Genomic DNA, 27,408 nt, shown 5'->3' with positions numbered 1-27,408 from the left:
TGTATTAAACTTCAGATCCTTCTACAACAAGATTTGAAAGTTCTGTGTAGTTTCCTGCTTTCCAGTTACAAGCTGAGACAGATAGAATAAGGTTTTGCTCTAAGATTTTTCTGATTTGAAATGTTCTTTGTGTAACTAGCATAAATAGGTTACGCTACCTATTTGTCTGGATACACATATACAGGCTTCTACTTTTATGATAAAAAAATTTAGATTCCTAAAATTCTTTCCAATGGTCTACTGTCTCTTTACACTGCAATTAAAAGATGGATCTAGATGTTGGTGAGATCTCCATGTTTCTCTTGGCTTTCTGCAGTGGTTTTCAGTACAAAGCCACCACAGATTCTCAAAAAACTGCTTCATTTCAACAACAGCATTTTTTTTTAATATCGAAGTTCTGGTTTAAAGACTTGTATCACTGAAATGTTAGGTATTGATTTAGAAAATGATGACTCTGATATGAAACGTTTGTACTTGAGATTGAAAGAGAACAGAGCAGTTAGTGAAAATATTTAAAGTAATGGGCAGCATCTTCTATTCTATAACTCAACAAGTCTTTGATTGCTCAGAAATAATGTAGCATAGGGAATAGAAAAAAGCACAAGGTGTGGCAGGATTGAAAAGGATATCCTGGATCATTAAGTCCAAATCTCGCATAACCACATACTGCTTTAAAGACAGAGAGACATTTTACAGGCTTTCCATTTCTGACAGCACCAAGCCAAGATTATTTGTGGTTTCTCATACAGACCTTTTTCAGATTTGACAATATATAAATCTACCCTTAGACCTCCCAAAACTAAATCAGAAACACTGTTAGTGCATGAGAAACAGCAAACATGGCGCAGTCTCTTACTGCCTTTAAGAACTGGTTGATAAAAGTTTGTCTTGCTGCTGTTGCAGTGGTGGGATCTGTGTTGGATCTGGTACTGTCTGCCTGTGGTGCCCCAGCTCCACGTGGCCCACTTCAGCTCAGTGGTGTGCACCAGTTTTCATTTGGTGGAAAAATGCCCGCATATGATTTCTACCCAATTTGCACCGTTGCTTCTATTAATAACTGCAGTCTTGATTTCAGATGCAGAAAACAGGCATGCATACTGGCTGATCTGGTTTCTGTGCATCCTCTTTCCATGTTCAAGCAAGGCAGGGAGCCTGAGAGCGGAGGGTGCCTGTTGCAGGCAGCACCATGCTCATGAGGCAGAACAACCCTACAGCCTTGCTGAAACTGACAGTCATTCATCCCCTTACCGTCCCACTGCTATCTCCCACGTGTCAAGGACACTTGGGGAAAGAAGCTGAATTAAAGAAGAGGTGCCAATTTAAGGCAAATTAGGTAGATAAGCTATACTAACTGGATGGACTTTCTGTCAGAAATAAAGGTGGCATAACTTGGTTTCATTAATTCATTTCAAAGTGAATTAAACTGAAGCAAATTGAGGCCATTTAAATTCTGCCTGAGTATATGGTTTCACTAATGCATTTCAAATCTAAATTCATTTGGGTTAATTTTATTGACCATCCCTGAGTAGACAAGAAAAGATATAATCCAGCTTTAAACATCTGTCCCTGGATTTTGGGATTTATGCATTCTATTCTATTTTGTCTTTTTTCTTTTATATATCTACCATTGCTATTTGAATTTCAAGATAAGCGTCCCATAGGGTACTGTGAGTTTCTTTTTCCTTTCAGAGAGAACCATCTGGAGAAAAACAGCAATATTGCCAACCACTAGCATTAAAATTGTGAGTCAGGCCTTAAAAAATCATGAGATTTATTTAAAAGTGTGAATCTTTCCCCCACAAATGTATTTACATTTTTAGTGTGTCTCTGATATTTTAGATGTACTCCAACCACATTTGCAAACTGCAATACAGGAAAAGCTGGCTTGCCTACATAACAGCTGGTCTGCAACAGCCACAGCTTTAATAAAAACACCAAATATCAGGAGCCCCATAATGGAATCCTGAGAATGGAAATTGTAGAAGTCGGGAGCCCTGGCAGGACGATAACTGCTTATACTTGGGATAAATTTAAATGAACCTCTTCAGTGGGAGGCTGGCAATCCAGAGGCAGCTAAGCTTGAATCCTGCACTTGGTTAGCTCTGATCCCGGTACAGAAATGGTCTCTTTACTCCTTAGTGCTTGCACAAAGCTGCAATCCTGCTTGTTGAAGAGGACGTCAATGAAATGCAATGCTTGGTTGCTTTGCTGAACTCTGATCAAATGACCTTGACCTTACTCCTCAAACATGTCAAATTTGTCTGTCCAATACCTAGATTGTCTCCAGAATACCTAGAATAGAGGTGTTCTGATCTAGTATTGACTTTGAAGCTTCTATTTCTTAAATCCAGTTCAGAATACGTGTTTCTCTTTTAGGTTACAGACAACATTAGTGGTGGTGACTAACAGAAACCTCACAGTATCGAGCGTTCTGCAGCCAAGTCAAGCAGGCCAGAGATTCCCTTGAGGGACTTGTGAAAAACACCAACAGCTGCTTCAGGCCGCGGGAGTTTCCTCAGAAGAAAACTTTAGAACAAGTTAATGCGAAGAGGAAATATTTCTAACTTGCACTTTTCTTCATTCACTAGATGCTCATTCACAGATTCTGAGACACGAGGGACACAGCAGAGATGTCTTTCCCCAAGAGCTGAGCTCAGAGTCAGAGCTACACAGCACTTGCGTGGTTTGGCTAAAGAAGGGGTTCTTGGGATCCTCAGTCAATCTACGACACTTGGTCCAAAGCACCTGGAAGCGAAGCAGCTCCAACAGATTTAGTCCCACAGATGATGAGGTCTGAGCCAAGCCTCCAGAGGAGCCTTCTCACAGGGATCTCTCGCAGCCTCCAGCACAGGACCTGAGCTGCTCAGGCACTGCAGGGGCGGAAGAGAGGAGAGAAGAGCTCCTTTCCGCTCAGTCTACACTTTCTGCAAGTATGACAGCATCAAACCTCAAGCCCACTCATCAGTACAGATGGGTTTGAGAGTCAAAGGGATTTTTTTCTCCAGCCCCATTTGAAAGAATTATTTTTTTCTAGCTTGTGCTTGCTGAATGTATTAGCAGCCCTTTAGTGTTTGGCACTGCATGGGAGCTTTATACTACACACAATACAAGTTACATAAGAATAATTACTTGCCTGCATGCTGAGATACTTGATGAAGGACATGTCTACATCTTTTTTTTCAGGCACGGATATACCATAAACAAAGACCATTAATTATAAAGCAGCTCCCTGGAGAAATGGAAATTACTCGAGGAGTAAGAATGATTGAAGAATGATTGCTCTGTGCAGGTCATGTCCCACCAAGACGCAATTTGCTTCCCTTTGCATCATTCACATCTGTTTTCCTATACTACCGCTCCTGTATTTTACTGACTTTTTATAGCAAACCTCAGTACAGAAGGCTCGATGAGATCCATGTCTGTTCCTCACAAGACGTGTACAAAACGCAGTAAAAATGTTTTTGTGGTGTATTTAAAGACATTACCACAGCCCAGGGTTACAAAGGGGCATTTTTGAATACAAAAGCCAGGTCAGGATTTTAATTCAGACATATATAATCCTTCTTTACCCCACCAATAATCAAGTACACTGTAGACAGAGTAGCATCTCTTATGTTTCCGTCAGATTGTTTTTGCAGGAAGGATTTATTTCAATATGAACATTATAAATAAATTACTTGAGGGAAAATGAATGGAAAGCATATCAAATATGATTATAACTACCAAACAACATCTTTACTGGGCAGATTCCCCTGTCTACAAGATTGCCCAGTGACCGTTCAGGCTGGAGTGACAGGGCAGCCGTTCTCTGTGTGAACTTCATGATCCAAAAAGGCCTGCCTCTCGGTAAGCAGGGGGTTATATTACAAAAATCCTGACATTTCTTTAAATTCACAGGTCCCATGACCTCCATGACAAAACCACAGTGTAAACCTCCTACTGAATTAATATTTACCCAGGGCATTTCAAAGATAGTCCAGGCATTGTAAGCACAAGTGCTGGGCTCTAGCAGATAGCTATTTACATTTCTCTTTCAGTCACCCCTGGGACACATCCCCTCAGTCCACGGACACAACTGAGACTTTCTACCCATATGAAAATGCTGCCATCTGGGAAAGCATTAAAAAAATCCAATCAAACACAAACGCCAGCCGTGATAATGGCCATTTACACATCGGACTATCTCAAATGACAAAGCAACTATGTCCTGACCACAGCACCATGTACTACCTCTTTCCCCTCTAGTTTTGAACGTACAGTTGTGCTGCTTCCTGTCCTAAGCTGCCGGGTGGTATCGCAGTGCACACTTCAGCACTTGCTGTGTTCTGCTGCTGCAAAGAGTGAAGTCATCCCAGATGGTATGCAAGGATATACTTGCTTATAACATGACTCATGTTTTGGAACCATAAAAATATTTATTTATTTTTGTACACTATGTATTGGTGTGGTACATAAACCATTCTGCACTCTCTCTTATGTGGGTTGTAGAAGTAGCACCAGGTTGAGGATATCACCACTGACATGTCTTGTACCTCTAAATCCTTCTCAGGTTGGGAGAGAGCAACCTGAGCAGGCAGCTGCTCTCGTCAGCCTTGCTCCATGCTACCCACTGAAAATGAGAACTGAGAAGTCCTTTCCATAAACGCTGTGGCAAAGCACAGAACAAATTATTTGATCCAAGCTTTGGTTTATATCCTGCTTAGAAGTCAGCCCCAAATTGGTTTAGTAGTTCAGGAATCTTGAAGAGGAAAAGTAAATTATATGCAATGCAACTAAATTGAATCTAGTCTAGCATTTTAGATCAAATATTCAGGAATAGCTATTAACATGTGTGAGGGAACTGAAGGTGAATTATGCTCCCGAGCTAATTGAAGAGCTTCCTCTAAAGGAAAGGAAACCTGTTTTGATACTTTATTTTGCTAATGAGAAGCAACGTAAAATGACTTCCTAGTTATTATGCTGAAATATGTCATGCATATTCAAAAACTATCTCTGAGGAACTGAAACAATTTAGATGAGATGAGTTACTGAATACATGAAAGGAATTGACTTCACGATCCAGCTAATGATTAGATAGGCTCAACTGTTAAAAATAATGACTGAACCAAAAAAATGTACATTCACACTAACTGCAACCACTGATAGTTACTGTGAGCTTGCTGGCTGAATGGCAATTTAATTTTATTTCAACTGTTTGCTTTTCATTTGTCTTTAAAAAAAAAAAAAAAGAGTCAATTTTTGTTCTTTGTACATGTGGAAACTCAGCATCAGGTTTCCTGGAGTTGGCTTGTGACCAGAGTATTGTCAATGATTTTCTAAGGTAGTGCTTTAACCGTCCAAGAGATTTGACACTGTAATGGTGAATGTTCACCCATTAATTCTGGTTGCCTATTTGGCACTCTTCCACATCATTCTTTCAAAATGAATTGAGCAGAAATTCACAGGTTAAGACCAACACCAGAAAAAAATACTATCCAAATGGCATCTGCTTAAGAGAACCGTACTGTACCTTCCCACCGTTACTAAAGTTTTTAACTAGCTCAAAGCAGATTTGCCAAGTACTATGTTAGGGTACATATCAGAATAAGCTTCCAAACTGAAATCTATGAATTCTCAACAGAGTTACAATTAATTGAAAATCAGTGATGCCTGTTTACCGTATCTTCCTGGCTCTCAATGTTCTTCAGCATCTTCCATGAACAAAACCTAAGTTAATATACCCAGGAAAATTTCCAGAATCGGCACTCAGATAAAGATCTCTGATCCCTTACCATTTCCTGTGAGCAGGCTAAAAGAATACGCAATACATAAAAAAGATATTGGATATAATAACCAGCCCTTGAAAGGTTGGAATCATTTCGCTGTAGGAGCAATGCACTACTGGATCCAAAGAGATTATGAGATTCCATACCTAATGCAGGAACAAGTTGTAACTCTTCCCTGCTTGTTACTCCAAATGCATACAAGTGCCACAATAAGATTGGTGTTTGCAAACAACCTCATTTTCCTATTTGACAAAAGGCAAACTTGCTTCATCTCCTTGTTTGCAGTTTCACCAAAAAAGTACAGCACCACGCACCACTGGTACCAGCTGAGAAAACCCCGAGTTGGAGAGCAGAAGGCATGACGTACCCCTAGATGCCCAAATGTTGTCCAGCCGAGGATTTGTAACTTGTGCTGCTGACAGATCCTGACCTTCAGAGCAAGACTGCAAGGACAAGGGTCAGGGAGTCTGACTCATTCGCAAGCTCTATATTAAATCTGTCTCACCCAGGATATCTAATGCCTCACCGTTTACAGAATTAGTGTCTGGTTTATTATCTTCTAATAAAATACTTTTGTAATTGGGAGCCTGTATATTTTTGATATGATCTGAAGGCAGTGACTAACGCAAGACCATCACCCCCCCTTGCCTGGAGTCACTGTGGCTGCAAATGGGCACAGGTTTACACCCCCACGCAGTCAGCTGCAGGGTTAGGGCCCTACCTTCTATTCATCGGACACACAAATCAGGGAAGCACAGATCAGCAAGAAAGGCCTTCACGAGAGAAATTCTGAAAAATTTCTGGCATACGGAATTTTATGCTTCACGTGTACGTCCTATGAGGAGGCAGAGGGGAGAGGGCAGCAGTCCTTGAGCTGAAACAGGGAGAAATAGGGAGGCTGGAATGAAAGAAGTTTTAAGCAGAAAGGACACTTAGAAGCACCTAGCCCCCAGGTGAAGAAAGGCAAAATGCCTTCACTCCAGCTTTCCTAATCAAATTAGACAGATTTGCAAGGTATAGAGTATTTCTTGCTTGTGGAAACAGATAATTGCCCAGTTTGCAACAGCAGCGACCTGCTACTGTGCTGACTAGGGCAGTTTAAACATAGAAGTCATCCACAGTGGCCTCAAGCTCCTAGATAAGTAGTGAAATTCATCTAGACCCCAATTGGCTTTTGTAAGGAAAGCTTAAAAAATCTCTGTGTCTTAAAATTAAGTTACCAAGCCAACGCTCCGTCTCTAAACTGACACTTCACCTTGCTTGGGTGTCCTGTGAATTGCGGTAGCTCGAGCTGATGCAGCTAAAAGAACACACAGAGAAGACAGAAACAGCCATTGCAACAGCCCTTATAAGCCATTCCCAAGCATGGCAGCTGTCAGTCCTTGGGTCTGCCTCTGCTGCAGTTATCTGCCTCAAGCTATCTGATCCAAATGGATTATTTGGATCCTTCAGTTGGTGTTACACACCAAAAACCAAGGACAGGAGATATGCTACATACCCTGGCACAGAACAGAATAAACTCACTAAGCTAAGGCTACAAATAATACTCACTTTGAAATATGTTACAGGATAACGAGTACTTTAGTGTAAGACCTGTTACACTGAAATGAACCTAAAGCAGCAAGAATTTAGGCTGCAAATATTTTTATTTCACGATATTAGCATGTATTACGTGCTTTTGACTAAAACTCAGAAGTTCATAGTGTAAATTTATCTCCTGTTTCAACTCACACAGGTTACAGATATTCCTGCTCCCCTTGAGGGTCAAGCTGAACTCAACCCCAAACCCTCAAAGCTGAATCCAATCAACACTTCAACCTGAAACTACATAAAAACTTTAAGTTTTACTGACCCTTAAGAAAATCTTCAGCTGCCTTGGTCTCCTTGTTTGCTCAGGAGATTGAATAAACTTTAGGAATATGTCTGTGAAGCAAGGCTGAAGTCTTACTGGGAGCACATGAAGATCCCATTCCAGTCATGCTGGATGATTTAATGTTTCATAAATACAACACAGGCTTATGCTGCTTGTTACTGTGATAAATGCAAACAATGAAACTAATATACAAAAAAAAACCGTTAATTTCTGAAATGCGGTGCACTGAAGGTGCACTAAGTCAACTCCCAAAGGGAAAGCCTGTGACAGAAAATCTTGGGCTAAGATGGTGCAAGCAGAACAAGGCTTAAGGCAATACAGCTGCTTTAGCAGTCAGACTTGGTCTTAATAACTTCGACACCTTTCTGTGGTTGTGCTCCCAGCCTGAAATGTCTCACACCAAATTAAAATGCTCAGCTTTATTACCTGAAATTCACACTGAGCAAAGATCTTTGTTATACAGTAGACCACTGTCACTCTTAACATGTAGCATGTTTGGTATCCGAGAGACTGAATGCATTTTCTATTAAAATGCAAACAAAAATCTAACCCCCTGTATCATTAACTCAAAATATGTGTTAATAATCCAGGTGGATTATTTCATGTTTGATCCTAGGGATTCAGAATGGAGCCCAACTCATTTATCTGCAGCTGCATCATCATTACTGGCATATCAGGCACACACAAAAAAATTTATGAGACTGTGTCATTTGGTCAGTAACATAAATACATCTGATTAACAGCCACAAAAGGCTGACCTATTGACTAAAACAGTGCCATCATCTCCCCAGAGCCAACTTGCTTTTTTTCTTTCCTTTTATTTCTCTCCTGTCCTTTACATTGAAAATATCTTTTGTTGACTGAAAGCTCCAATCTTTTTTGCATGAAGAAGAGCCTTTGTAACCACAAAAAAAAACAGGTTAACAACTCAAGAAAAGATAAGAGCATTTTAAAATATTAAACCAGTATTTCTCATGTCTGTATCTGTTGAAAGTTAGATGGTTGTGCATCTTGAAGATTAAATGTTTTAATTGAAAATTTCCTGAGGTTTATAAGCAGTTTGTTTATTCAATCCCCATTTTTCTTATTACTAGCATTTATTAATATAGGATACAATGGAATATAACAAGTTAGGAAGTGATGGCCTTGCTAAAACTGAGTTTGGCAGAATGCTGATATTCTCTCTGCTGGTAGAGAATGTGCAATAAAAATATAAAACCGGTGGGAATTCATTTTGACAGTGCAAGAAAAGTGTGTTTATTAAAATATAGTGCTTTCAGAATCTGCTTTTTTCTTGAAAGGTGCTCATAACTCAGACTAGTTCATATTACACCATTAGTGCATAAAAACTTGTTTGCTCCCGGTAACAAAAATTGGAAATATTTTTCAAGAGCAATTGCTGCAAGGCAATCTCTACATTTTCATCACAGATGCCTGTGCAGACTCTAAGCTGAAACTACTGCCCATAAAGTTACTTCGATTAGCGCATCAGCCTTTTTATTTACAGGTCAGTACGATAAGTATTAACAGGCTCGTGCAACACAACTTGAACAAATGAAGAATCAAACTATGATCTCATTAATCCGAGCTACCTCCTACTTTTAGTGGAAAACAGTTTCGGTTCTTTCCCTAGCAGCTTGCTTTTTTTCTTTTTTTTTTTTTCCTTTTTTTTTTTTTTCCCCCCTTTGGCTCTGTTGAACAAATACAGAAACACAGGCAAATAAATCTACATAGAATGAAAAATAACATCAAGACTCGGTATTTTCCACATGCTTGCTTGCCCACCTCTTGCCTTCCTTCCTAGCAGGAGAATAGCAATCTGGCATTGGCCCCTTTCGCATTTATGAAGATAAAGTAGCCCACATACAGGGAAGTAATGGGGCTCCCTACTGTTCCTTAGTCACTTACGTGGAAGAGAAGCGTACGGGCTCATGGCTGAGTACAGCTCTTACATGACAAAGCACTTTCTCTGTTCATTTGAACCATTCCTTTCTACTCGCCATAACCCTGCTTGTTTCTCAGCTCCCTCAATGAATAAAATCCATGTCAGTTAGCACTGGGCTCCAGAATACTGCCCAGGGAGTACTTTTGCTGGTGACAATTCACCTGCAGCTTTCCCCGGTACAGAACTTCAAAGATCAGCAGAAATGGACTTGAATTCAAACTTCGGACAGAAGTTTTATAGTTTTCTATTTGGGATGTGGTCCTAAGTCCCCTGGTGTTTTTGAGAAGAAAAAAAAAAAGATAGAGAAAGAAAAAAAAAAGCAGGGTATTTTATCCCACAGACAGTTTAGATACTGCCTTTACAAAGCCATGAGGAAAGAGGTGAACTACCTGAGCCTCAGCATTCTGGCAGAAAGGCTAAGCAGCGCTGCTTCACAGGTTTCGGTCCTGATAGACCGGAAGGTGGTAGGAACTAGAAAGCATCCGCTGACTTTGAAGTTTAAATCTTGAAAACAAAGAGGTGGCTATTCAGCCCGCAGTCCTATGGTTTCATGTTAAGTCAACTGAAATCTGTCTCTGCCATGGTGGATGATTTAAATATCATGAACAGATACAGTTCTCGAGGACATCAACTACCAGCTCCAAATCACTCACAAGGGAAGTCAAGTACGAAAAGCCACTTAGAGACTGGATTTAGGACTGTGATTTAAATGCAGCATTTCTATAAACAAACACATACTTAACAGCCTAGCTATTCAGACATCGGGAAGTGGTACTCTCCAGTTCAGAAAATCTGTGTAATTTATTATGCAATTAGCAAGCATTGTGGTTACCAGTACTAAAGCTAGTTTAATTTATCTGAATTCAATTCAGAACGAAGTCAGTGTAGACTATAAATAACAGGTATTATACTAGTTCTCTATCCAGACTTAAGACGACAGTTACATTAAAAAAAAATAAATTGAAAACACCTTTTTTTTGGAAATCATACTGGGGACTATTTTAAAGCAATTCATCAGGATGACATAAATGCATGATACAATTCTGCTTGTGATGTATAGAAAATAAAGCACGGCAAGTGTTTTAAGTCAAAGATTTTACAAAATTATCACTGCCAAGTTGCTTATTCTTCATCAAAAAGCCTTTTAAAAAATGTGGAACTGGCTACCAAAATTAAGACAATTTCATGGTACTTCAGAAGAATGTAAAAAACCAAGCTTCTACAACATATCAGAATATATTTGAAAAATATAGTGCGCATTTGACTGAATTCTGTTCAGTCAATAGAACTATGGCAACTTCTACTTCAGAAAACTTGGATCTTAAAGGGACACTGCGGGATTTGGAAGCCCTCACTGCACTGGGACGAAGGTTTTCCCACTTGATATCTGACCATAATCAGCTATTTGTCCACCCCTCACCTTTATTTTTTCTCACAGTTTTCTCTATGCATTTGTATATCTTGAGACTCCAACCCCAGGTGTGATTTTAAAATTTATTCTAATAAATACATTTAATAAAAATGATGCAAATGCAATAAAACAAAGGAATCAAATGTAGCCAAAGGCTTACATAAACTAAACAATACAGCTATCAGAAACAGACTAATGAACCCATGTAAATATATGACGGTCATCATAGATCAGGTATTTTATATTTTAATTCATTTTGCTGCATTTCAAAAGCTGAATTAGATTTTGTGGCAACTTATGAAAACTTATATATAAACATCTTTCAAACCCTTCCTTCCTGTTGGATCCATCTACCCTCACAGTCCTCATTCCAGTATTTTCCCTCTGCAGGTTATGAATAGCTACTACTCTCTGCTGCAATGCTCTGTGCAGCCTTTGTCATATAAACAGAAACTAAAACAGAGGGTACGCAGTCAAACTGCTCGGATGTAGTTCAGGTAGACCTTCTGGGAAATGAGGACGGGGGCTATTCTTGACTAAAAGTCATTATCTCAAAAGGCTCGTTTCCAATTTAAGCTTAAAAAGGGTCCTGAGTTTCTACTCCAGAATAGCAAAAGCTTTGGGCAGAATCCTCCACATCGTCACTCCACAATCAGCGCTGGGTTTGGCCCTGTGCAATGTCACAGCCAGAGCAACTGAAGCAATAGATGTTGCCAGAAGGACGGCACTTCCTAAATTTTAAGGACCCTGAAAAAATGACTATACCTTCAGACCGACAACAAAGATAACACACAGATTTTTCTCTCCTGAAATTTGTCTACAGCCCCTAAAACTAATTAGTTTAAAATCTAGATTAATACATTAATGATAAATAAAATAATTATCTCTAGTTTTATCTCTGTAAACAGAAACCTACAGAAGTGGCTGAGTTACTGAACACAGTGGATTGGCTGAGTTTTTCACAACTAAAAATTAGATGCACAAGCTTAGAGAGAATGAAAGCTTTTCCCCCTCCAGATGGTAAGCTGCCTAGGCAGTAATTGATTTTAATCACAGACTCCTGACAATATTCTCTGCCTGGGAAGGGTTCAGTAGCTACTGATGTCTGCAGCTGAAAGAATATGGTGCCTATTTTCGGTTATTTTATGGTCCAGTTCCCAGTGTTCCCAGTGAACTTTCAGTAGCATGGTTTATAACATTATTATCCCCTCTTGTTCTGTACTTTACTGCTTAGTTTCAATTGTTGGACTTTAAACCAAACTTCCAAAAACGCCATCTATCTTTTCCAAGCCATTGATAGAGCCATCAGTTTAGAGATGTATACTACCTGCTCCACCTGGTTTGACACGTTACAGTATCATATTTTCCATTCACTCATACGTAACATGTAGCCAAAGCTCTTTGACCTCAAGTTTATAAATGGGATTCAATACTCTTGCCAGAAATTGTCCCCAAATTTCAACCCAGTTCATTTAATTCCAGTATCCCTTTAAAGTGAGCATAGTTAAACATATTTCTTCCTGAATTCCCATCTTTCCCAGCTGGCTCTCAGGGAGAACCATTTGCAGTAGTCTTTCAGTGACACCAGAACACCTATTTTTCATCTTCATCTCAGCCCACAAAGTACATGAGACATTATGTTTACTACAGCCCACAAAACTTTGAACTTTTGTGAATTCCTTTAATGCTGTAATAGGCTGTCCCTAAATTCTGTCTGCTTCTCCTTTATTGCCTCTGAAAACATCTACAGAGGTCCCAGGACTTCAGTCAATGCAAGTGCTTGCGTACCCTGGGTTTCAGGTTACCAACCATGAAATATTAAAGAGCATTCTCTGATGGTACCCTTCAGAAATTACTAGATATGAGTGAAAAGTCCCCTTTTAACAAACTGTTGGAAGGGATTAAATAATCACAATCAACTCATGATACTTTCCTCTGTCACATTTCTCACAAGACAAGAGAGATTAAAGTTTTCGCAATACCTCAGCATCTCCAGTAAGATATCTATACTTCAGAAAGAAGAGATTTAAAATTATTCACTACTGGGTCTTAATAAAGGACTTGAACCAGCCCAGATTCGAGTAGTTTTATTTTTAGAATAGATTCAAATATTTCCAATGAAGAAATACTCAGATGTACACAGGTAACACAGACACGAGAAGCTCTCTACCCTCTGCCGAATAATTTCTGTGGGCTTTACAGATGCTATGGCATAAAGAAAAGTTAAGTGCATCATGTAGTTGAAACTATCACATACTTTTTCTTTATTATATGTAGCATTAGGAAAAAATATAACTGCACCACAGGCATCTCTCGAATTAAATACCACGTACAGTCCCTTCATTTGGTTGATGCACTCTAATGATATATTGGGTATAGCCACAGATGTTCTTTACTAAGTTGTACTGAAATCAATCTAATTTTGAGATGAATGAGGTGGTCTGATTTAAGGACTTGATTTCCCAGCATAACAAAACCATTAAAAGAAGTGAAGCCTCTTACCACTCAGAGAAATTGGCTTATTCATCAGAACTCTGTCATGGTTTCTGCCTTTTAAACCGGAATTTCAGAAAGGTATCTATGAAGGTAACATCCATCAGCTATTTGGGAGGCACCTGGAAAACAGAAAAAGATGTCTCAGATTTATAAACAACACTAAGTTAAATTGCAATTAAGTATACAAAATATTGCTTTAATATTAGCGACAAGGTGGTAGAAGATCAGCACCAAAGAACAACAGGGATAGGTACCCATAGATTTTTTTAAAACTGAGTTTCAGTAGCTCAGGGACAGGGTAGTGCGATATGGCATAGAGCATAAGATCAACTATGTCCTATCTTGTCAGTGTGCCAAATTTTAAAGCTCTCTGATGGCGTGTGTGATGTGAGCTCATGGCTTCCATCCAGTTCTCAGTCAACTGATGTCCTCATCTTACCCACTGACACTATCCAGCAGCCTCAGCTGAGGAACGGATGTTAGAGGGAACTACAACATCTGGCCCTTATACAGAGGCAATAGAAATTTTTAGGCAGATTTTTTTTTCTGTTGTTGAAAAAAAAAATATGTTTGAAACTTTTTGTAGACCAGAACTGGAGTTTTTAAATAGCAAGAACACTATTTTGTTAAATGATATGGAGAGACTCTGTGCTGGTTTTCCAAAGCCATGCCCACACTGTGTGATGCAATATTGATCTGAACAAAATTGTTCAGATTTGTTCTCGCACTGGAAGCAGCGCCGCTCTGTTTGCAGAGTGCTCCCTCGGCTACTTCTCCCTGCTCAGGAGGAGGTGAGACAAGTTCAGACGGTGTCCGGCTCCCATGCAGCTACACTGTTTGCAAGCACTTGCTGAAGCATATAAGTAGCCAGCCTCACAAGCCCACTAAACGGGGATGGGGAGCAGTTATCATTTGTGTAAGTCACGTAACGTCAGCATCTCCTTGCTGATTTAAGGACCACAGCATTTCCCAAATCGCCGCAGCACTGTGGCTGTGCCGTGACAAGTCACTGCTGGCACAGGCTGCATCCTTGTACACCTGTCTCATGACTACGACAGCAGTACAGTCTGTGACTCTAGTGCAGACGAACATATATTCTTTAGGATGAGTAATTAAGCACTGAAATGCTCTCACCCTGAGAAGCAGAAAAAGCAGTTCAGCTTTTAATACATACCAGTTCTAGAAAGCATGTGAGCTAGTAGTACTCGCAGGCAATTACATCCAATTACAAATAACTTTCTCAGATAAAGTAATGTTTTCTTTGGGAAACTTCATCAAGCAGATTATGGAAATTTGCATTTTATTATCATTACTGCATTTTTTTTCATTGTAGGCATCACACAAACCTGGAACCCTACTGTGCAAACACATGAAAACAGCCACTTCCCCCAAACACAGAAGAGGGGTCGTACTGTTCTCATTTTGTACTAAATTTTACAGACAGCTGAAGTACAGGGGATATAAGTGGTTTGCTTAAATCATACACAGTTTATGGCAGAGACAGGAGACAGGCCGAGCTCTCCCTAGAACCAGCTCTAGTACCAGGACTGCAAAAATAACCCTTTCCCTTTAAAGGGCTGTAACACACTGTGTTTGCGGGAGAAAAAAATGCAAGTGATTCTCTGCAGGACTGGAGCTTAATGGCTTGTCACTGTAGTCAAATAATTCAGTGTCAAATGCCAATTTTGTTTTTAATGATGTAGTGGTGTACCCAGCTCCCACACACGTTAGAGGTGCCTGTGTACTGTGGAGTCTCACTGGAAGCTGTGCAAAGCAGAATTCGAACATCCTTCACCACCTTTTTAATGAAATAAATTCATCTAATAGAAGTCCTTCAGTGCTTGACTTCTCCATTTTACATTCATACATACTCTGTACCTTGTCTGTTTGCATTAAAAGAAAATCCTTTTGATCAATGCTCTGGCAACAAAATTGCACTCCCCTGCATAGAGCTCCCCTCGGTCAACCCGCGGTGTAAATGATAGTTAATAGATAAAGAGACACGCTGTCAAGATCAGCTATGCATGTGTTAAAGCTTAACTGTCTCTAAGGTAGCAAGGAATAAAAGCCTTTCAGGTAACGCATTACCGTCTAGCCTCATCTGCAATACATTTCAGTACAAGCAGCGAGGCTCCTTCCCTCCTCCTCACCGTCCTGATTTCCCTTTGCATCGAGTCTCCAGTAGGGTAAATGGGAAAACTGTTTCTCACAAACTGGGCAACTGAGACGAAGGAAACCGAGGTATCTGACCAAAAATATGCTTTGCGCTTTGCCTTCCTGTCACAGGTGGCACCAGAAACCAGGAATCCACAAATTCCAGCCTGTTACTGGATCAGCAAGCTAGGTTCCTTCTACTGTCATCCAAATGGTGTGTCAGTGGTTATTCTAAATAAATCAATAAAAAAAAAAATACTGGCAGCCTTAATGGGGTTTTACTCTTCCACATTAGGATTACTCAGTGAGGAATCAGCTCCTTAGCACATGGTACAGAAATGACCACATAGTCACACAAATCCTCCTCCATTTACTGAGCTGCATTCACTTTGCAAGAAGCAGACCTCTATAAAAGCAGTAGCTGAGCCCTGGAAGTTCTTCTCCAAGCACAGGTTAGCATTGTGGGGCAGGAGATATTTCCATGCCCTCGTTACCCAGATTCGTACAGAGGACTGGTTATTTATTTGCATATAAACTTATGTGGAATTTCAACACTCTGACATTTAAAACAAAATATGCAAATCTACCTTTGCTTTTTCACATTTCCCAGCCAGCTACAAAGTTTACTGCAATTTTTGACAATCAGTATTTGCAATTTAAATAAAAAGCAATCAAACTTTGAATTTTTTATATTTTTTTTCAGCAAGTCAGAACACTACCACCACCAGTAAAGAGAAAATTGTCGTGGTAGTCAAAATGAAAATGTCCTCCCCCATAAGACCATAAGAGCAGGGGTCTCTGTCCTTTGCACTGCAAAGGATCAACACCATAGGCTACTTGTTAATAGCCATCGTAAGATCAGGACTATGAAGATCCATGAAGAAAACCAAAAAGCAGAAATACCAATCCAAAGAGATGAATGTGCTATGACTGGTTAGGAAAGGAACACTGAGGACCAGTAGGATCATTATCTTATCAGACTAGTAAAGAACACTATTTTTTACATCACAAGAAATAGAAGGCAGCAACACCGGCAGTTAACAACAGCATCAGTATTCAGACATATGGCTAAAGTTCCCCAAAGTTAGTGCACAAAGCACGTCAGCCTGAGAGGAGATTTAATTTGTTTGGGAAGTTCTTATGCAGCTACTGCCTTTAACTATAAAAAAATATTTCAAAGCTCTGTCATCTCCAGCACTGTTTCCAGCTGTGTTTAAACAAATCTGATTTCCTTTGTCATCATATGCAGCTGTATCTTCCCTCTCCTCTGCTTTCTTTTGAAAGCAGTTCGTGGCGATAAATTCAAAGAAAACGCACCTTCATTCCAAAGGGGAATATTTCTTCCCCACTCTGATGGTCACTGATCACAGACACATATTACAAAAAAGAGACTGAAATTGTACTAAAGGTGAGTTAGTTCACAACTACTCCTGCCCTTAAAAGTATGGTGTACCAATGTCAGGGCACTACAACAACTACAACCCTAGTCCTCTCTACTCATAAGAATGATGTTTTGGTCTAATGTTGCCTCCTGTAGCAGGAATACATAGAAAACAAGAAAATCCCTACACCAAACCAAGACAGGTCTCACACACACACCCCACTCAACAAATGGGATGGGAGAATAAACATGCTAACATGTTAATGCTGGTTTGGAAAAGGTTTGGAGAGGGGAGGGGAAGGCAGCAGTTATATAATTATCTGCCATTTCCATCATGCCCTCTTGTTCCCTCCCATCCATACACATTCATACACAGCAGTGGGAAAGGTGGGGGGAAGAGAAGGGAGAAGAAAGCAGGGGCAGCACAGAAATCAAAGCTAAAAATCAAAAAGCCCCGATTATAATGCCTGTTTTTCCAACATATGTCAACATCTCAGAAATGAAAAGAGGTGAGAAGTTCACCCTCTGTACAGCATAACCGCTAGCAGGGGAGGGGAGTGAGAGAGCCCCCAGGTTCATTCATAGGTACCTCTGAAAACCTGAATTAAGCAGCTTATTGTGCTAGCACATAATGTGACCAGCTTTGCAGAGATCAATGTCTTCTCTACAGATGCCTGCTCACCAGCTGAGAAATCAATCAGCTAAGCCTCAACAACTGCCAGAGGAGCAACCAAGGGCATGCAGCCCTAATACTAAATTTAAACAGAGATTACAGCTCCTATTTCCCCAGCAAAGTGTTTCAGCATCAGATTGTAGGAACTCCCGTTCAGAGCTACTGTCACAAATGCTGGAGAAGAAGAGAAATGAGGCCTCGCTTCAGCGTGTCTGAATTGTCATATCTAAATAGCACGAGGCTTTTTCCCTGCTATATATCCCTCTTTCTTTTGTGGAACGTCCTCACGGCACCTGACCGAGGCACAGAAGAGCTAAGTGCTCTCAGTGCACAGGATGCCCTCATCCTTTTGACAAAAACATTTAGTCTCCACACTCAGTGTCCTTACATGTGGAATATTAGAAAATTCACCGATGTGCACAGGCTGCAGTTACTGATAAAGTCCTTTGATACTTACCCATAACTAAAGAGAGAGAATATTTTTATAATTGCTATGGGCTTTTAGTAGAAGTGTGAAAGAAAGGGAGAATACCCAGCCATCTCCTGTGGGGTCTGCTTTCGCTCTTTGGAGCTGATTTTGCATTCCGAGAGCTGGGGGAAGGAAGAGAGTAAGAGAATTCAGCTGGGTAAGCCTGATTCTTTCAGAAATACAGAAAAACTTGGTTGTTGCATAAAACAACTTTTGGAAAATGCCATCAAGTCCAGAGCGCAGCGCTGGGGAGGGCTCCCGCTCAGCTCTTCACTCCCTCTTCCAAGGCTTGGGAACAGCTGCTGCTCTCGTGGGCTCGACCTTGGCAGCTGCCATGCACTGATGGCAGTCACTGGTAAACGTGGGATTTCTTAAGACATTTTGATTTTTTTTCTGACAGTTTAAGATTTGAGATTTAGAGATGACCATCTGCACGCTGCACTGCAGGAAGACACATGCAGGGAGGACACCCTTTTTTGTTCTAATACTCTTCAATCTGTTGTGAGAGTTACTTCTGATTAATTGAGTTAAACAATCTGGTGTGCTTTGCTGTTCCTATAAGTTAATGAACTTTTCAGTCATCTTACTCATCAGCATGTAAATCTAAACCCACTGTGATTTAGAGAAGAAAAACAGGCAATAAAGAGGGTGCTGGGCTCGACCTGCAGCAGTTTGGATCTCAGGCAGTTACTGTCAGACTAATTACAGACTACGTGAAATCTACGTTCAATTTCTGCATTTGCAGATATTTACTTACTATTAATTGCCTGAACAGACTGAGCTACAATATGTATACATACATATATACATATACACAAAGCCCCCTCTCAATCCACTGGTCCATCTTCTGCACTGCAGCTTCCCATACTGGATCACCATAGGCAGCAGTGGCTGCCTGCAATATACGTTTTACGTGGCTTTCTGATCAGGGTGTGCACCCCTCATTAACCAGTGAGACATCTCGTCTCACATTCAGCCCAGCACCACCATGCCATGAGAGTGACTGCTTCAAGGGCACAAATCCACAAAGGCAGGAAAGACGGGCTTTGCCTTCCTCCGCTCTTTGCTGTCATCTCAGCAAAGACCAGTATCCTTTGTCAGACCTCCTAGAAAGGTCAGACAAGTTTGTTCCATCCATCTTTACCTTTTTTTTTTTTTTTCCTAACCAAATAAGTCTCTATATTATGGCTTCATTTGAATACCAGTGATAAAGACATCAAAAGTTGTTGTCAGCTCCTGAGCAAGACCCTGATGACATACCACTGACAATGCCAAAGCCACTCAGTACCACATCTCACAATTAATCTCTCTTCCCTGCATTCAAATCCATCTCTGTGTTTACACGTATTTGTAAATAAAAACATATATTTCAGGATTGAAATGTATACCTGGAAAAATTAAAGCATAAATTACACAGGCAAGACTTCAGCCTGTGTGTGCTGTATTTCACATCCTATCTCTAGAATTTCGCTTTGAGAATTTCCTGATAAAAAGTAGAAGACAGGCAAACCCCTTCCAAAGAAAAAAGATTAGAGGAACCTCAGAGAAGGGAAACAGCTACTCAGAATGATCTACTCCTTTGTAATGTCGTAATTTCAGTCCCTCCCGCACAGCATCTCAGATTGCTGCCGACAGAATGGGAGGAGGTTGGGTTAGTACACAGTGGTGCCAAACAGCACTCCCTGCCTTAAGCAGGGATTTTAATAAGCAAACAAAATGAAAATAAGAACATTCTGGAGAAAAAGAAAAAAAGAAAAAAAAGAGAGGGTGGGGGAGATAGTTAGGGATCAAAGAGAAGGTAGGCATGACTTGGATTCCAACAAAAATCAAACATTTTAGGGTTTGGTTCCCTGCTTCTTACTAACTATAAGAAAAAAAGGTTAGATGATGAAGGGAAGGAATATTTCACAGCTCAAACTCAGGATTTTTTTTTCCTAAATTTTAAACTCTATAGGAAAATGATCTATTAAAACTGATATCAAATAATCAAATCTTTCTTCAAATTTCATTCCTTTCATTAGCTTTTCATCAGCAATGTACCCAAGACTTTAAGATAGTTAATGAAGTTTTGGCTGATGCAAATTCAAAGTCAACCATAAAAAGGCTCTTGTACTTTATATGCTGCATAATCTTTCATTGAGTTTAATATTTTTATGGTCTACGTTATACAGATATGACTACAAGATAGATTTCAGTTTGAAAATGGATTACACAATATTCCTAGCATTCAAGGCATGCTATCAGTAAAAAAAAGTTTAAAGAGGAGATAATATTTACTGTGAACTACTTCTCCCCTATCTGAAGTGGAAAGTGAAGTATTCTGTAGCTAAATGAGAAATGACTCATTTTCAGAGCATAAATCAGAGTTTTAATTGAATTGAATTAATTGACAGTTGTTATCGTAAGAAGAATTCCTGTAATTTTTAAGGAATATCTAATACGCCTTGTTCATAAAGCAAAAGTTTGTAAAATGGAAAATAACAAAACTCTTTCTTGCTGGTTAATCTTTCTTGCAGAAGTCGCTTCCAGGAAATATATAGCTCCTATGCTAATGAATGCAATCATTCACAGGGATGCCCAGGGGCTTAGAGCAACCCTACATGAACCCAAACTGCAAATAAACCTATCTCATGTATTGAAATAAAACACAGTTCTCTGTACTAAACTAGAGTTATCAATAGAATAGGAAATCACTTTTAGTGGGGAGAGCACATTTTCTTACTCGTGACATGGATAAAGTGTTTGGCTTTAATTTCCACACTGTGAATCATCTGGGTATTCCCTACAGTTCAACAGAAGTAACATAGGATCCTGAGCCTATTAAAAGTATTGGCAAAATTCTCCATAATTTTAGTGGAGCAAGAATTTTACTCAATGTATCAACTTTTTTTTTTTCTTAATGTGTGTGCATATAAATTAAAAATATGCTTTTGCAGATACACATCTGAATTACTCCTGTGACTCCAGAAGGATGAGTTTGGAATCACAAAAGCAGAACTAAGATAAGAACGTGATCTATTATGTGGATAGCAACTTCCAAAGCAGGAGAAAAATATCTGTTGCATGGAGACAGAGCTAAGAAGTCATATAGGAAACATTTTCTCTCACAGTCTCTCTCACGATCAGCTCAAACCGAAAGCTTTATTCTGCTGTTCTTTTAGAGCAGCCACAACCTTTACCTCTGATGAAATATTTTCTGGAACAGAAAGAAAAGGCTCAGGATCAAATCTTGTAATGACAACTCAACAATGCTGTCCTCTGGAACATTTTTCTGAAACCCCTTCACCTTCTTTCAGTACAGTTAACTCCACCAAATGAATTTCGCTCTACCAGCTGAAGTCTAACTACTCTAAAGATCGTCTGACTGCACCAAATTTCTACAAGACCTGATTCAGGAAGATACTTGGCCACATATCTGATTTTAAGTGCAAGGGTAGTCCCCTTGCAATCATCAAGTTCCTCACGTACTTAAAGTATGGCGTTGGCCCAATAATAATCTGATTTTCTTAGTTGAGTATTCAGCCCAAAAGGATGTGTATTTTCACATGGTCCTTTTCCTATTCCAACCCTTCTGCATGTGACTAGCTGTCTCCATAATTAACTTCCTGTTCATTTTTACAATTTCATTCCCAAAGTAATTAGTTCACAGGCTGCTCCAGCCTGAATCTGATAAATTTTTAAAGCAGCAATGGCTCAAACCGTGGCATCTCTTCATCTCTTGTAAATACCACCTTCTATATTCACTAGTTTTTGGAATAAATGCCTCTGGCAAGAAGTATGTTAGAGCCCTCCAGGTGCTGATTAAAACATCCCCTCCTGAAACACTCCACTGGCCTGGCCTTTCCTGAATCCTTTCTCAGCTTGAGAAATTTAAACTGCTCAGCGTCTCAGAGCTTAATGGGGAGGAAATTAGGGTTGGTTTTAGGCTGTTCCTGGGCTGTCCTCTGGCTATTCTTATTTGGGCACATCTGAGAGATTGCCTAAAGCTACAGGAAATACTTTGTACAGCTTGACTAGGATCACTGTGACATTGCATTCGGCATTACTTAGTAGGGACATTTTGACTTAAATCATCACCAAATCTGGCTATTACTGACGAGAGAGTCATTTCTTCTCTCTCATGACATATAAGACATCCTTCCTTCATCCCTAACTCAGGATTACATTCAAATCATACTTAAATGTTGCATACAGTTATGGCTTCATCAAATTCAATGTATTTATTCTCCTTCAATTACATATTCTAGCTCTCTTTCTCTGCGCCTCTAACTATTCAACCACTCCATTTAATTTGCAAAAACACTTGGGGACAGAACTTGCAAGAAACAAAGTTAGTGTACAAGGAATCACATTCTTCTGGTTTTTATTTTTAGTTTTCACCGTTCTGGAAATTAGTTTGATGTTAATTCACTGGAAATGAAGCCAGTTTAATTTACTGATTGGCAATCCTCAAGAGAAACTTTAAGATTTTTGTAGCCAGACCTATTAATCTGGAAGTACCTTCTCTATTATTAATGAACTGCCTTTGCTTTTAGCACACTGCTATCAGGAACTGAAGATGTTATTTTGACATGTTTGAAAACATGACTTTCTCCAGGAAGTTTCATCCGCTCATTTATTATTTGCCTTGAAGCTCTCATCAAAGGTAGATGACAAATGTTCTTCCAGATAACTGCCCTAAATCCTCTGAAGAGGTTTATTTATGTCATTATTACAGTATAAATTATTGTACCGATATTAATAAGGTTTTACTATCTGCATCCTTTCCACCTCTTCTGACATGAATTTAAATGCACACAACCGACACTTTTTCTTAGTTCCAAGAACGACAAGAAGGTTACTTTCAAGAACCTTCATAATGGAAACTGCACTGCACCAGAAAGGCATTTAAAATCTGTTTTGCTTTCGGTGAGGACAGCAGTGAAGTGCTTGAAAGCTGGGGAACACTAACTAAAAGCAGCTTCTGGGCTCCACGTGTAAGCACATGGCTACTGAGTGGCTGCTGGAAGCGCACTGCCGGCGGCTCTCCCACCCCTCCTGCAACGAGCAGCCTCCCATCCTCTTCCTCCTGCCCTCTGGTCGCCGCACAACCTTGGAGCTGCTCCTGTTTTTAATTTAATCTCCTACTACTAAAACCCACCACTACAGGTTAGTGACAGACACTTTTCATTCCATTCATGTGAAATCCAGAAAAGACAGACAGCGCACCCTCGTCTAGGTGACCGCAGCACGCGCTGCCACAGGTGCAATCCTCTGAGGCCAGGCTTTAGCAGAAATCCAGTGTTACAACTGAGGTCACTTCTTCAAAAGCGTGCAGCTTTCTGCAATCTTCTAATGTAATATTTTTGACAAAACTGCATTAAGAACCTGGCACACTAAGTACACAAGGTGGTTTAGCCAGCTTCCTTTAACCAGAAAAGTCTTTCCTGATATTAATTACATTTCGCTTGTGCTTTGGTATCTGAATCCTAGCAAGATGATACAATTTATTTTTTGTTCTCATGTTTGTTAGTACCAGATCTGTGCATTTTCAATCCATTTCCCATACAAGGTACTTGTCCTAGTCACTGGCATGGAGAAGGAACTCACCGTTTCTTTGCACACCACGGAGAAATGGCTGATTAAAAATTATGATAGGTTTGAGGTCCACCCAGTTTGAGTGCTTTTGTTGTGGGACCTGGTAAGGCTTGAAAATATTACACAGCTTGGGGAAAGCCATCCGCTGTGTAGTAATTGCAGTTCTATCCTTGCTTTATGTTTACACATTATTATCTGACTGCCCATTTAGGAGAAATAATTAGAACTTAGCTAACTATAAATAAGACAGATTTGTTCTTTCTGGCAAATTCCTTAATGCAACTGATTACCCTTGGCAGAAAAAGCTACAATGGCATGAACCTCTTAAATAAAACCTGCACAATGATCTTTCCATCTGTCTAACTACAATAATTAAAGACATCAGCAATGCAGAGTGCTTTAGATTTGGTTCTCAAGCATGGATGGCATCTATCATTAATTTGACTGACAGACTTATTTGTCTTCATTGCAACATTTTGATCTTATTTTCTGCTAGTACAAGGAGGCTTGCAGAGGACCAACAAGTCTGACAGATATGCTCTGCTTTCAGCTACACCAGCGGAACCTGGAACGACTTCATTCAGTTGCATCAACAAATAAAACAAGCAAAATTTTACTCATTGGCTGCAGACAAATCCACAAGTTTGTAACAAAATATATGTCTGCAGGAGACATAAGGGAAATAAACATTCTTTTTATGTGAAATAAGAGCATCAGTTTCAATCTAGTTTATAATATTGCTGAAAACATTAAATGCTAACAATACATTCTTTGTTACAAAGTCAGAATTCCTGAATTCTGAAGAGCGATATTTTCCATTGATTATGTAAATTGCATTGAAATTTGTGGTGCGTTGCAAAAGACTTCTAGAAATATCTAGCTCTACTAGTTGAACTGAAGTAAGGTAGTGAAATTAGATAGCCTGCGTAATTTCAGTATAAAAATCCATACTTGGGGAAGGACGGCACTGTTGGTTACAAGCAGCAGTGTACGAGGTTCAGACTACACAGATCACTTAGTCTCTATTAAAAGACTTAATATAATTGTTTCAGAAAAAATGCCACTCTATCAAAGATACTGGAATTCGAAACTAAAATTCTGCAGACAGATTACTCATTTAGAAACGTTGCCATTTTCATTCAGATACAGTCAATATCATACGGATTTAAGTAAACAACTTTGTCTAAAAATGCGTTTGCTTTGACAACTACAGAGACTAGACCATTAGATTCAATACCAGTTAATAAAATATCTACGAAGCACCTATCCTTCTGGAAAGAAAGGCTATCTTGAGGGTAGAAGTTCTTCTGTACCTGAGCATCATCCAGGAACATAAGTAGAGAAGGGCCCTAAGGGAAGGTGCTGCCTCCTGAGGTCTGAGCCCGACGCAGAAGAGCCTCTCCGTGCTGGTAGGAGCTGGCTTGAAGCAGACGGCCGCACGCCAGCTTTGCCCACCCTCTCGCGGGTGCCTTCAGCCCCTGCTGCTGGTTACCGCTGCCAGCAGCGCACCTCCCACAGCCTCGAAGCAGACAAGTGCAGTCGCTGTAAATGTTATGGGTTGCAAAAGATGGCACTTCTGCTCCTTCCCAAAAACACGCAGCTGAGAACTGGCAAACTGATCTCCAGCCTACAGGAAACCTCACACGGGAAAACTTTTTCTCATTGGGTGTGACCTCTCATTTACAGAGAGTTTCTAACCCAAATTACCTCATTTGATGCACAAAATAGAAGTGAATATTTAGGCATGCAAGGTTGCATTTTTCTCTCCCCTCTCTGTTAGCTAGGTAACACCTGCCTCAGAATGATCCTAGAGGTAGTGCAGCAGGACATTTTTGTGTAACAATATAGAGAAAAATGATCTGGGCAGCTGTTCTCAAGTCTCAATTTATTTGTTGTCAAATTTCCTTCTTTGTCAGATGTATATTATTCTGGAGAATGAAATACAGGTGATCTCAACTGGGAAGCTAATGATCAATTTGCAAACAATAATGAGCAAGTCCCCTAAGTAGAGAATTCTCATTTATCTTGTGTTTCCTTTATATTTTTGTATGGCTTCAGGTCGGATAATACACAAGTCAAAGTGGGACAGTTTCACCATGTCAGAGGTTAGATACTGGTTTCCCCCTGGTCACCAGAGTGTTTGTTACTTCTCCTTGTGCAGAGCACCAAGCCCCTCATGCCTGCAGCAGTTTCATAAAAATATATTATTCTATAGGACTTTTGTCCTAATTTAGCACTTCAAAACAGATAAACTGTGAACCTGAGGAGAATCAGAGGGAGTGAAGAGGATATAGTAGAAAGAAGTTCCTAAACCAAGAGCAGAAAGATAAAAATAGAATACACATGTAGCAGAAAACAGAAAGCCAATCCAGATTCTGTGGGTAAATCCAAAGGAAACTGCTGTGATCCTCCGAACGTCTCCATTTGGAGATGTGTCAGAGCTTTTCCACACACGCCTTGTGCTCCTTTCTCAGTGCTGGGAAAATTATTCCAAAACCTCCAAGATTTTGTACCTCCTTCCCCCTGCGACTTCCTCCTTTCTCCTGCTCAAGCCAAGCCGTGTGGCTGAGGCACATCTGCCCGGCCCTCCCTGGTGTCTCCATCTGAATAAGCTGCGCAGTGGGACCGAGGAGAAGGGCAGGGATGCCAGAGAACTTAATCAGGTTCTACCCTGAGTTTCCACAGCAATGTCTAGCCTCGTACAACTAGAGCTGCATCTCCTCCAAGAGCCACAGCCAGCAGCCTGGGGACTGCTTGCCGCTGCTGCCCCATGCCCGAGGAGATGAAGTCCAGCAACACCAACAGAAATCCTCCTGAGGGCTCCAGCTGCCTCCTGGTCTCTCCTGGCTTCTGTAACACACCCAGGGGAAAAGCCTGCCTGTAAACAGCCTCACTTGTCCTCACCTGTGTGCAGCTTTTCTCTTCATTTCTGGGATTGCACACAGCTTCATTAAGCCTGATTTCTGCGTATGAAATGCAGATGGGGTGGCCTGGCCATCGCTGCACTGACCCCTGCTTCCACGTACTGACCCACGTAGAGTCGGGCCCCGTGTGGGATCCGCAGTTACTGCAGAGCCAGTTCAGAAATCCTTAACCATATAAACTGAGTCACAGCCCAACGATATCAAGCTAAATAAAGCACTGTTATAATTTTAATCAATTAACTTGTGGGTTCTGAGCCTTCAGGTTACAGTGTTCATACTGCCAGTGTTTTGAACAGTATCATGCTGACTTGATAATTATTCAACTTACTTCTTTTTAAAATGAAAATAGACTCCCTTTGAATCACCTGACAACAGCGCTCAGGGCTTCAGCAAAACAAACATTCACCAGGATGTCAAGATGCTTCCGTTGTTTGCTAGTTTCAGAATAAAACTGTGATCCCAGAGCAGGTTTCTCTATGAACAGAAAATAAAGGATTGTGCTGTTAAATCCAAGATTGCAACTGAAAGTGCTGGCGGGCTAACCACACAAGGAAAGAGGTCCACAGTCGTAGAGTAATTTATGTATACGGGAAATCATAGTAAAAATGATTATTTTACAAATAATAAGGGAAGGAAACTTATAAATTCATTGGCCATTCTTCTACTGCTCTCCTAAAAACTGTTTTTCCTTGTAAACGAGTCTATCACAGATTATTTGAAATGAAACTTCACAAAATTCA

The 27,408-nt window shown here is 40.1% G+C and overlaps 1 long non-coding RNA gene across 2 annotated transcripts; it reads right to left on the bottom strand.

Annotated features, from left to right (window-relative positions):
• LOC308199863 lies at nucleotides 1-25,580 on the bottom strand. Of its 2 annotated transcripts, none has more exons than XR_013955055.1 (3): nucleotides 25,058-25,580; nucleotides 13,497-13,609; nucleotides 1-2,745 (listed from the first exon to the last, which is right to left on the bottom strand). It is a non-coding gene; the product is annotated as an uncharacterized lncRNA (long non-coding RNA). The 2 variants fall into 2 exon arrangements; XR_013955056.1 differs by having other exon boundaries at nucleotides 2,735-2,870.
• Between the last annotated feature and the right edge of the window lie 1,828 nt (nucleotides 25,581-27,408).

Source organism: Anser brachyrhynchus, assembly GCF_964034855.1.
Source record: "Anser brachyrhynchus genome assembly, chromosome: 9".
NCBI lineage: Eukaryota > Metazoa > Chordata > Aves > Anseriformes > Anatidae > Anser > Anser brachyrhynchus.
This window is presented reverse-complemented; position numbering and strand designations above follow the sequence as displayed.